Raw genomic sequence first — 13,433 nt, forward strand, 5'->3', positions numbered from 1 at the left:
TGAAGAAGATGAATAAGGTGAAGAAAAAGTTGATGAAAAAATGCTACTGCTGCGGATCATGAAGGAGAAAGTGTGGGAGAAGTACAAAAGAAGGTGAAGAGCATGGAAGTTGTGAAACATACATATCTGACAAAATATAAAAAAGTTAACATAGTCAATATCTTTTTAACTCCGAACGTCTTGAAAAAAAAATTGGAATTAATGCTATGCCATGTGATTTGAATAAACCACTATGCCTTTAATGTCTCCTCCACCTCCAACAATACATTCTACATGATTCTTATTTGTTTTCAATTATGTAGAATTAGCCAACAAGGAAATAAAGGGCTTTTTTAAATTCCGATACCGATACCCCGTTGGCAGGGGTGGCGGTCATACCTGGAGCCTCCCGGCGGTGCACGATGTTCACTAGAGTTGCCCGTCCCAAGATCGGAGAAGATGGCGGGGCAGATGGCGGCTCCGGGTCCGCAGGGGTCTCCGGTGGGACCTGCGCAGCCGCGTCAGGTCCAGGCATTAGTTCAACTTCCTCCGCGTCAGCCTCCAGGCCCCCAGGGAACTCCTCATGACAGGCTATGCTCAGCAGTGATTGCAGCGTAGAGATGGAGACAGGCGCCGCTGGTGACAGGGCAGTGGCCGTAGGTTCCACAGGTGCTGCCTGGGGGATATCTTGTGCAGCAGCGGCGGGTACCGCGGGTGAAGATACCGGTGATATAGCAGTGGCGGCGGGTACCAATGGCGAGGGTACCGGTGATGGAGGTACCGATGGTGTAGGCCCCTCCCGGGCGTGCTGCCGGTTCATGATCCAGAGCGCCTCCTGTCTCAACCGCAGATGGTGGGTCAGCTGAACAATCTCGTCCTCCAGCTGCTGGCGGTCCATTTTGGAAGTTGGATCGGAGCCTTCAGCCAATGCGCCGGGGAGGTTCAGCTCAACCTTCTTGTGCTGTTCGGGCCTCCCTCCTCCTTCCATCATGGTGTTCTGGCATTCTTTCTCCTTCCTGGGCTCCTTTCCCGCCACAGGGCTTCGTTCCTCCTTCTGGGGGCGGCGTCTTCTTCCTACTCCTCCATACCAGGCCAGTATCCGAACCCCTCGGGGGGTGGGCCATGTTGCAGTTGCATAGAAGTTCAGGCAGGGGGGGCCCAGGACAGTTCGCGGTCTTTTCTTAGCACCGTCCATGTTGTCACGCCCTTCTTCGCCACGCCGGCAGCCATTTTGAGAGTCCATTTTACATTCTATTAATTTGGTTATTCTGCACATTCTCAGCAATGTTCAAGTCCAATAAAACTCAGGCACACAGAACCCGGTGGCACCGGGCTTCGTCATCCTGTTCATGATGCCAAAATGGAACGCCCCGTGCCAGGGCTGTGGGGTACTCGGTACTGGGCCGGTCTCTCAGAGGGGAATGTCACAGCGGCGGTGACCCGGTCTGTGGCCCTGGGCGCCCATGTAAAAGGGATCAAGTGATGGAATAAAGTTTATGAGTGAATGATTCGTGACGCCACCTGTGGTGTTCGGCAATGAAGATGTTAAGCCGACGCTGCAGACAGATCCTCTGGGACAGATGGTGTGGTGCAGCAATGATGGTGTAGCCCTCTACAGGCAGGGCTGTAATCCCAGGGCTGTGTAGATGTAGAGCTAGGGAGGAGAGCGTAATGGTGCAGTGCTCAGCACAAAGATGTAGCAGTGCTGAGTGGGTTGGCGAGGAATAAGCTCCAGGCAAAATGAAGTACTCCGTTCCACCACTCCGCCAACATATGTGCCTTTTCTGAACGTCTCCCTTCTTAGCGCTCATAGTAAAGTACTCACAGTACTGAGTTACACTGGAGTTCCTCCTTTCAGATGTACTTAGAACTCTACTTGTACGGCAGACAGCTGTAGCCTGCTTCGGGGACTCCTTGCTACTAAGTCCCGGCTCTCTCACGTTGCTGTTGTGCCCCCGAGTCTTGTGTGGGAATAAAGTGGTAACAACTTCTATTCCTCCGGTGTCTGTCGCACTTATGGGGGTTTTACACATAGCGATATCGCTAGCGATATCGCTAAAGCGTCACCGATTTTGTGACGCAGCAGCGATATTGCTAGCGATATTGCTATGTGTGATACTTACCTCCGACCGGCTCCCCCCGCTGTCTGTTGCTGATCGCGCGAGATTGGCCGGGTCCATTTCTCGTCGGACGCTTCCTGCTGGGCTTCCTGCTGTCGCCGACGAGCGACGCGTAGACGCGGGCGGGAGGACGTCAGCATCACCGCGTGTGAAAGGTAAGTAACGACCGCTGCTGCATCGCTACATCGCTAGTGAGATCTACCTGTTTGGCAGCTCACTAGCGACCATTTAGCGATGCACCAGCGATCCTGACTGGGTCGTATCATGGTTAGATCGCTGGTGCATCGCTAAATGTAAAGGGGCATTTAAAGTGACCTTGTTTAGGTATTGCACGTATACCCACACTTAAAGTGACCTGGTTTTACAATGATACTATAGACAGTTTTTGGAGACAGTTTTTATTTATTATATATTTTTTTGTTTTCATTTTTTTTTACAAGTAGTAGCTACTTTGCTCTTTATTTTAAAATACCACAGTACATGAAAAAAAATTGCTGAACACATGCTACAGTGACACCACATACAATACCAGTCACACCACATACAATACACACATAACACACAATCACAGCACACTTGGAAATATTCAAATAGAATTACAGTAGTATGAAAATAAAATGCAGTACACATGCAACAACAGAAAAACAAGTAAAGTATGAAAAAAAATGCATAATAAAAATACACACACACACAGACATGCAACACTGGGAGGCCACACACACACACACACACAGGCAGGCAGGCAGACCACACACAGGCAGGCCACACACACACAGGAAGGCCATACACACACACAGGCAGGCCACACACTCACACAGGTAGGCCACACTCACACACAGGCAGGCCACACACACAGGCAGGCCATACACACACACAGGTAGGCCACACACTCACACAGGTAGGCCACACACTCACACAGGTAGGCCACACACTCACACAGGTAGGCCAAACACTCAAACACACACAGGCAGGCAAGCCACCGACAAACAGACATGCCCCACACAAATAGGTTTTTTACTCACAATTGCAGGCTTTGCTAGCAGGCTGTTGGTGCTGGCTGGCACTGGCAGGCCTCTCGGTCCTGGCTTGGTGGTGGCAGGCCTCTTGGTGCTGGGCAGGTGCAGGCAGGCCTCTTGCTCCTGGCTTGTGGTGGCAGGCGTCTTGGTGCTGGGCAGGTGATGAGAGTCTCTTCTGTCTTCTTGTATTTTACTGCTGGTGCCGGATGTCTGGGCCCAATCATTAATTAGCCCACCTTATATAGTTTTTGGACTGTCTGGAAAAGTATCTTTTTTTCTGAGCATGCTCAGTGCGAAAAAGTGGATTCCGCCGGCGGATTCCACTAAATGGCGGATCCCGGCGGCTCCGCCGCCCATTCTATCAAATGGCGGACGATGGCAGATCCACTGTGATCCGCCATTTTGACGCAGACAGAAAACATTACAGAGTCCGTCCACCTCAGACAGAATCCGCCAGAAATCTGGCGGATCTGTGGCTCCCCTGAGGGCTCAGTCACCACAGAGGTACTGCACCTCCTCCTGAGGTGTGGTATCCCACCATCCAGGTAAGTTGGAGACTCCTGACCACGCTCCAACACCTGCACCCCACACCACAAAGTAGTGTAGCAAAGCACCTTCCCTGCTTGGAGTATAGCAAAGCACCCATTGGTGGCTCCCTGCTTGGAACACGAAATGTGCTGGGAGGTGGGTGGAGTTAGATTACATTACAGGGAGTGGGAAGAGTTTAGGACAAGTCAGTTGGATAGGGAGTTAGAGAGAAGAAGATCCCTGGAGAGAGGGATAGATGGATGGAAGTGCTGCAGCAGATCCCAGTGACCTGGGTCTGCTGGCACGGGAAAGGAAGAGAGAGAGCAACATAGACTGAAAGCCTGATTCTCCATAGAAAGAAAGACTAGTACGGAACGTGAGGAGTAAAAGGGAACAGAGGACATGGGATAGAAGAGAACCCTTCCTAGAAGGGTAATTTATTTCACTGAGAATAAGCATATGATTACGAGGTTAATATAGCTGGGCTCCGATTTATATAAAAGATATATTACTTGGTATTTTTTCTAATAAAATTTATATTAGTCTACCATAATCTTTGACATTACAATATATTATATATTTTGAATTTGATGACTGTAAATAAGCACACTTAGACATATGATTATATTGCTATGTATATTTATATATTTGCATAGAAGGGGGAATTTTTCTTGTGAATTCTTTTCTTGTGCAATTTTGCTTACCATAAAATTTGTACAGATGGTGGTTAACTAATTTGTGGTGACGTCTCATTTTGGAGATATCTTATATTTTATTATGTATGTCCTTTTAAAAAAATATATATTGAAATAAACTTTATTTTAAATGGAACTCTTCTATCTGGAGTTTATTTACTCTGATTTGTGATAAAAAATTTTATAATGCTAAATAAACATTTCTTATACTAAACTTCCCAATATGAGAGGCAATGTAATTAAATGTTGCAAACAATTCTTAATTAGCTATCTTGCTAAATCAAAAGTGCAATTCTTCACACAATACTTAATTCAAAGTGCTATCATCTGTTACTCACTATCACTTCAGTACTCTGCATCTGCACATTTCTTACTCATCTCTAGTGCACATTCTCTACTCTTCTCTTTTACTCTGAGTGACAAAAATCATTTGCATTTCCAACTCTTTATTCAAATCTCTCACTTCTTCCTTAAAGCATTCCTAATTCTATGTAAAAGCTATCATAAGACACATTATCAAATACTTCACAATAAAACATTCAAAAATTCTTGTAAGTGCTGAACACTGCTCCCAGCCGGGATTTCTTGCAGTGTACCTTGAGGTAGACATCATCTTCGCAAAGTGTCCTAATGTAAAACACCTTATCTTCGCAAAGTGTCTTTATGTAAACCAAGAGAGGGCACCTTAAGAGGCGCAACTATTTACAACAAAGTTTTTGGATCACTCCAAGTTCATGATCGCTCAGTTCAAATGTAAAGGCTGCCAGTAAAACAAGGCAACTCTAAGAAAAACAAAACCATGATGCAAACAAAAAGGCACAACGGTGCAAATGGACCCTCCTGGGTAGCGAGATTTTTAATGTTGATCCCCTCCTGGGGTTTTGGAAGCTGTACTGGAACTGCTACCAGATGTGGTACTGGGAATGTCCTCATCCTGTTGCTGGTTGCTTTCCAGGCGCATGTACTCTGCCTCCCTAAGGGTGAGATTGGGACTAGTTGGGGTAATGGACAGGGCCATGGAAACGTCCACTGCCTGCGGGGATGGCATGCCCGCTACTGCCGATGGTACTTCTGCTGCCGTTGGTGACTCAGAATCCGATTCTTCTGTGTCCATCGGGACCTCAGCTTGCAGCACTGCAGTCGGGGGTCGCCGGCGGAGGTCAATTGGGCCGTTCCTATTCGTGGGTTCCGCTCCCAAAGCTAGGGTCAGACCTGGGGCGGTGATTACACCCGACGCTCCCAGCCGCGGCTCCGGCCTCGGTACCTGGTGGTGGAAGGCTGCCGCCACAACTCCCGGAGTTGGTGATGGGATGGACCGCAGCTGAATTCGGTCGGAGGCAAGATCGGTTCCTGCCGGGGTCGGTGGAGGCTGGTGCAACCGCGCCCGGTCCAGATGGAGACGCGGTCCCGGCCCTCCGTTCTGTTCTAGGGCCCTCATATATCTCCTCTGGATGGGGCTCACCCAGTGTCAATATCGGTTGTGAGGTGGTGGCGGCCGCTGTTGAGGGTGTATCAGCGGTTGCAGCCTCCGCAGGGGCGGTCTGGGAGCGAGTGGCTTCTCCTCCCTCCGTTCTTCTGTCTTCTCTTCTCTTTCCATCATGGCATTCTCGCGTTCTCCTTCCTGCCTCAGCCCCTTTCCCGCCACTGGCTTCTTCTGCCCCTCCTTCCGGGGGCGGCGTCTTCTTCCAGCGCCTCCATACCAAGCCAGTATATGAACCCCTCGGGGGGTGGGCCATGTTGCTGTCACATAGTAATTCAGGCAGGGGAGGCCCAAGACTCTTCGCGGTCTTTTCCTAGGACCTCCCATCTCTTCACGCCATTCTTCTCCACACCAGCGGCCATTTCTAATGTCCATTTTATAGTCTATCAAATCAGGTCATCTGCACATTTTCAAAAGTGTAAAGTCAAACAAATTTCAGGTGCACAGAACCTGATTGCATCGGATCTCATCATCCTGTTCGTGACACCAAGTTGGGTTGCCCTTTCCAGGGCCGCGGGGAACTCGGTACCGGGCCGGTGTGAGCGGAAGGTGTCACAGCAGCGGCGACCTGGTCCGTGGCCTTGGGCGCCCAAATCAATGGCAGTTGCGGTTTGTAGTGTAATAGTTCGTGACGCCACCCGTGGTGTTCGGCAAGTGGGATGCTAGGCTGACGCTGCATGCAGATCCGCTGGGGCTGGTGGTGTGTTGCAGCATAGATGGTGTAGCTCCCCACAGGTGAAGCTGTAGCCCCAGGGCAGTGTAGTATTAATAGATGAGGAGAGGCGCAGGCAGTGTAGGAGCGTACCCAGATGTAGAGGTGCTTAGGGTGTAGGCACGATAATGAATGGAGGACACCAGGGTCTGTAGTTCCAATGCTTTACTCACAGTCAGTAGGGCACACAGGTGCCTGCCTCCGTACCGTGTCCTCCGGGTCAGGGACTCAGTCAACCCCAAGGCAAGATGAAAGGCTCCTCTCCAACACTCCGCCAACATGTGCCTTTCTGAACGTCTCCTCTATTGCGCCTTTAAGTGTGAAGATCTCCTAGCACTAAGTTACGCTGGAGTTCCTCCTTACAGATGTTCCTGTGTTCTCTACTCGTATGGCAGACAGCTGTAGCCTGCTTCGGGGACTCCCTTCTCCTGAGTCCCGGGTCTATACAGATGCTGTTGTTCCCCAAGTCTTAGATGGGAGTAGTGCATTTACAGCCAACTACTCCACCGGTGTCTGCTACAGAACCATAAGTGTCCATACAACCTCGGGACCGGGCCCCGGCCTTGCGCTGAGAACCTATAGGCAGAGTTCCTCTTCCAACCCACATCTCCTCTCTGTTCTCTACTCCTTCGTTCTGTACTTGACTCTCTTTCTTATGGAAACTTAGGTTACAGTTCTACGTCTTTCCACCTTCCTTACTTTCCCGTGCCAGCTGGCTCAGGTCACTGAGGCAGCTACAGCACTCCTTCCTCCATCCCTTGTTCCAGGGATCCTCACTCCTCTCGGAGTGTCCTACTACTCCGCCGACCTTCTATCTGACTCCAGACGGACTGTCCCTAATCCTACACTTTCCCAATCTTTTATATGTCTTAACTCCACCCACCTCCCAGCATGTCCAGTGTTCCAAGCAGGGAGCCACCAAAGGTGCTCTGCTACTCTCTAAGTAGAGAGCCGCTTGTGGCTGTGCAGAACTACCCTGGTATGTGGGGTCCGTGTGTTGGAGCGTGGAAAGGAGTTCCCACCTTACCTGGATGGTGGGGCACTACACCTTAGGAAAAGGTGCAGTACCTCTGTGGCGACTGAGCCTCAGGGGCGCCACATGTGCATATCCCCTGACTTGTATATAAGTCCAATGTGTGGCCCACTCATGACCATCATGAGTGAACATCACCAGTTAATGCTGCCACTTTTGTGTTATTGTGAGCAGGTTGCAGGATGCAGTGACGGCAGGAGGCAGAACAAGAGTTAATAGATTTATTAACAAAGGGATTAATCCATGCAGGGAGGTGATGGGTAAACAGGGATATGACAGGGGCGAAAAGGCCCAGTATAAGGACGGATTAAGGCCAAAAAATGGCAATAGATAAAGCAACTGATCATGAGGGGTTAAACTTATCAGTCCGACGGCTTCTTAGCTGAAGAGTCTTATTGTTCAACGGTGGCGCCTTCGCAACTGGCGCGTGATGATCCCAGGGTAGTCTTGAAGAAGTTGAAGATCCGGTTCCTAATGGTGGCGATGAGTCCTCGCTGTCTCGTGCAGGATCCTGGGTCTTGATTCGTAGTGCGGAGTGAAGAGTAGTCTGTGACGCTGCCAAAGCGTTATTCAACTTGGCAGAAGACTGCGGGTGAGGTAGGACACAGTTCTATGCAAGTCACCCTGCTTGTGTCAGGGGGCACACGCACAGCACAAATGGGCCCAGAGCATCTGGCATTTTCAGATGCAGGAGCCAGTGGCACACAGCAGGTCTCTGCTCACAGTCACTGTACTTGACAGTTGGGGGAATAGCGTGGGCCTGCGCTGTCACTTTGCTCTAAGGACAGAGCACCAACCTTCAACTGCTGCGCACACTGTCTTCCCGACAAGTCTCCTCTCCCCTTCCCGTGCACAGCCTCTTTTATATGACACGCCCCCTGTTGAATAGTGCAAAGGTCGGTATGGCACAAACAAACAGCAACTGAAAACCACCGCAGTGAAGGCCTGGCAGAGCATCAAAAAGGAGGAAACACAGCATCTGGTGATGTCCATGAGTTCAAGACTTCAGGCAGTCATTGCCAACAAAGGGTTTTCAACCAAGTACTAGAAATGAACATTTTATTTACAATTATTTAATCTGTCCAATTACTTTTGGTCCCTTTAAAAACAGGGTGGCACATGTTAAGGAGCTGAAACTCCTAAACCCTTCATCCAATTTTAATGTGGATATCCTAAAATGAAAGCTGAAAGTCTGAACTTCAACTGCACCTGAATTGTTTTGTTTAAAATTCATTGTGGTAATGTCTAGAACCAAAATTAGAAAAATGTTGTCTCTGTCCAAATATATATGGACCTAACTGTACCTACATACCTAGTACATAATAGTATGTACCTATTGTGGTTTCCTGATGAAGGAGTCATAATGCTCCAAAATGCGTTGAATAAAGCCACACTTTCATTGGATAATCTATTTGGACGTCTATCTTTCAAGCGGCACAGAGAAGAATCCACCTTTTTATTCCACTTTTCTTTACTTTGGCTGGTCACGAGGAGAACGGTGGATCGGCACCAGCTTACCTTTCTATGAGCCTATGTCAGGGCTCTATCTGGTGAGTAAATCTGATTAGAATTTATCTCCTAATACCCAGATAAGACCCTATTGCGCTATTATTTCCTTCCAGCTTTTTACTGGTATACATTGCCACCTTGTCATGCAGTGACATCTGTGGTAACCTCGAATAATTCTTTCTCACCAACGATTTTTGTTAAGACTTCTTTTCCGCATTAAATGTGACAGAGATGTCACGGAGCCCAGGTATCATTGTAATCTTTCCGAATCCAGATGAAACGGGACAATTCACAGCGAGAGCAATCCAGGCGATTGAGGTTGTGAAAATGTTCCAGTGATGGGACCTTCCTGACACACAGATGCCGGGAAAATGAGAATGTGTCTGCATGCAGAGTCGTTGTGCAGGAAGGCTGGCGCTTGCCACATATGCCGTCGACTTCAGCATTAAATCAGCAGTTTAATTTCATGCAACGCGGCCCGAAAGAGCTCTCCTTGTACCGCTCACAGTTTTTAATTTAAAACGGGTTCATCGCCCCTGCCGGATGCGGACAGGAGCAAATGGAGGATGTAAGTGTGTTCTGTACATTTTATGAGTGGCTGGGCTTTGCTTTGGAGTCATTCTTCTCACGGCTCGCTGACAGTGGTACACATGAAGCCATTGCCAGGGTTGAGTTACAGATAAGCAGCCTTTAAATCTCTGATTCTCTGTAAAGCGCTGATTGAGGGTCACTTCAAGAACATTTCAGATGTCTCGTCAGGCAGAGCTCTGTGATTTCATCATTGGAGGGGACATCATACAATTGAATTAGGCCAAAGTGCAGCTTCTTTCTCTTTCTGTAGATAAGACTATCAGGCAATGTAGAACAGTAATGGATCTACATTGGGTCAGTCTGCTGCTAACAGGGCATAGTGTAATAAATCTATGTGGCCTGTGTAGATTGAGAAACTGTTGTGAACTGGTTTGGGATGATCTCACTAAGAAGAAGTACTCATCTCAATGCTGACCACTTTGGTGTGACCGTTATCTCCAGGTAGCTGATACCATAGAGGCCTGACACCTGGAGATTTGGAGAAGATACAATCTCACCAGGTAGAACTACCTCACATGGCCTGCCAGCTCTAGTGTGACCCATATGTCCAGGCATTTGATAGAGGCACAGCAGATGCGAACTTGAGAGAGAAGATATGATCTCACAAGGAGTAACATCTACAAGCCAGGTTCTGACAGCTCTGGTGTGCCCCTTGACTCCATACACCTGGTAGAGGCCTTGCGCCTAGAGACTAGGAGAATATATGAACTCACCAGTTAGAACTTCCTTACCTCGATCTGACAGCTCTACTGTGACATCTCCAGGCACCGGATAGAGGCATAGTCAATGTGAACCAGATTGAGAAGATGTGATTTCACAATGAGGAACATTTACAACTCAGGACCTGACCTTCCTGGAGTGACCCTTATCTCCATTTACTTGATAGATGACCAGCAGATGGGAACCAAAAGGAGAAGATATAATCTCAGCAGTGAGAATGTCCTCACCTAAGGGTCTGAGGACTCTTGTGTGACCCTTATTGATGGGAACCAAAGAAAAAAATATATGATCTCTCCAGGGAGAACAGCCTCACATAGGGCTTTGACTGCTCTGCTGTGACACTTATCTCCATACACTTGGTAGATGCCCAACAGCTAGAGTTGTGGCCAAAAGTATTGAAACCCCTGCAATTTTGTCAGATAATACTCAGTTTCCTCCTGAAAATGATTGCAATCACAAATTCTTTGGTATTATTATCTTCATTTAATTTGTCTTAAATGAAAAAACACAAAAGAGAATGAAGCAAAAAGCAAAACATTGATCATTTCACACAAAACTCCAAAAATGGGCCAGACAAAAGTATTGGCACCCTCAGCCTAATACTTGGTTGCACAACCTTTGCCAAAATAACTGTGACCAACCGCTTCCGGTAACCATCAATGAGTTTCTTACAACGCTCTGCTGGAATTTTAGACCATTCTTCTTTGGCAAACTGCTCCAGGTCCCTGATATTAGAAGGGTGCCTTCTCCAAACTGCCATTTTTAGATCTCTCCACATGTGTTCTATGGGGTTCAGGTCGGGACTCATTGCTAGCCACCTTAGAAGTCTCCAGTGCTTTCTCTCAAACCATTTTCTAGTGCCTTTTGAAGTGTGTTTTGGGTCATTGTCCTGCTGGAAGACCCATGACCTCTGAGGGAGACCCAGCTTTCTCACACTGGGCCCTACATTATGCTGCAAAATTTGTTGGTAGTCTTCAGACTTCATAATGCCATGCACACGGTCATGCAGTCCAGTGCCAGAGGCAGCAAAGCAACCCCAAAACATCAGGGAACCTCCGCCATGTTTGACTGTAGGGACCGTGTTCTTTTCTTTGAATGCCTCTTTTTTCTCCTGTAAACTCTATGTTGATGCCTTTGCCCAAAAAGCTCTACTTTTGTCTCATCTGACCAGAGAACATTCTTCCAAAACGTTTTAGGCTTTTTCAGGTAAGTTTTGGCAAACTCCAGCCTGGCTTTTTTATGTCTCAGGGTAAGAAGTGGGGTCTTCCTGGGTCTCCTACCATACAGTCCCTTTTCATTCATTCAGACACCGATGGATAGAACGGGTTGCCACTGTTGTACCCTCAGACTGCAGGGCAGCTTGAACTTGTTTGGATGTTAGTCGAGGTTCTTTTTCCAACATCCGCAAAATCTTGTGTTGAAATCTCTTGTCAATTTTTCTTTTCCGTCCACATCTAGGGAGGTTAGCCACAGTGCCATGGGCATGAAACTTCTTGATGACACTGCACACGGTAGACACAGGAACATTCAGGTCTTTGGAGATGGACTTGTAGCCTTGAGATTGCTCATGCTTCCTCACAATTTGGTGTCTCAAGTCCTTAGACAGTTCTTTGGTCTTCTTCCTTTTCTCCATGTTCAATGTGGTACACACAAGGACACAGGACAGAGGTTGAGTCAACTTTAATCCATGTCAACTGGCTGCAAGTGTGATTTAGTTATTGCCAACACCTGTTAGGTGCCACAGGTAAGTTACAGGTGCTGTTAATTACACAAATTAGAGAAGCATCACATGATTTTTCGAACAGTGCCAATACTTTTGTCCACCCTCTTTTTTATGTTTGGTGTGGAATTATATCCAATTTGGCTTTAGGACAATTCTTTTTGTGTTTTTTCATTTAAGACAAATTAAATGAAGATAATAATACCAAATAATTTGTGTTTGCAATCATTTTCAGGAAGAAACTGAGTATTATCTGACAAAATTGCAGGGGTGTCAATACTTTTGGCCACAACTGTAGGTACTAGAGATAGAAGATCTGATCTCACCAAGAGGGAAGTCTACAACTCAAGACCTAGGCTGCTCTGATATGACCCTTAACCAAATAATAATAATAATCTTTATTTATATAGATATATATATTTATATATATATATATATAAACTGTAAAGCGCTGCGGAATATGTTGGCGCTATATAAATAAAGATTATTATTATATAGCGCCAACAAATTCCGCAGCGCTTTACAGTTTAACAGTTTTAAAACACAAGTCATAAGTAACAACATTAACAATACAATAATTAAAGCAAAATAAGATGATCCTGCTTGTGAGAGCTTACAATCTACAATGAGGTGGGGGAGATACAAAGTGCAGATGTGTATTTACAATGGTGTATTTACATTGATGGTCCAGCCATCTTGAGGGAGTGAGGGATGGATGGAGATAGTGAATGGGCTACACATGCCACTTACACATAGAATGACTTTGATTAGTGAACGTGATAGGCCCCTCTGAACAAATGTGTTTTGAGGGAGCGCCTGAAACTATGCAAATTGTGGATAGTGCTAATTTCTTGGGGTAGAGCATTCCAGAGGGTTGGCATCCAACCCTCCAAAGCTCCCAACCGTCCCGGATTTGGCGAGACAGTCCCGTTTTTGATTGCATGTCCCGCTGTCCCGGGCGGGAGCTTATTTTTCCCGCATTGCACTAAGCCGCATGCCCCCCCATGCACCGACCCCATCCTTACAGACAGACCCACTGGCCACTGCAGCCCCATAGTGATGAATCCCAGCAATGACATTGCTGATCATTGGGCTGTTTAGTGCGCACAGGACCTGTGATGAGGTCACAGGAGGGGAGGAGTCAGGGGGTCACATGATCAGGGGCCTCTGTCCAGGCCTCTGATCATGTGACCCCTGACTCCTCCCCTCCTGTGACCTCATCACAGGTCCTGTGCGCACAGCCCTCAGTGTATGCAGGACTCTGCCGTGCTGGTTGTCATGGTGCTGGATGAGGGGAAGTTTATGTGTGGGGTCAGGAGAGGTGTTCAGT

This window comes from Dendrobates tinctorius, unplaced genomic scaffold (assembly GCF_039654945.1).
Source record: "Dendrobates tinctorius isolate UK_male_01 unplaced genomic scaffold, ASM3965494v1 ptg000189l, whole genome shotgun sequence".
NCBI classification, from domain to species: Eukaryota; Metazoa; Chordata; class Amphibia; order Anura; family Dendrobatidae; genus Dendrobates; species Dendrobates tinctorius.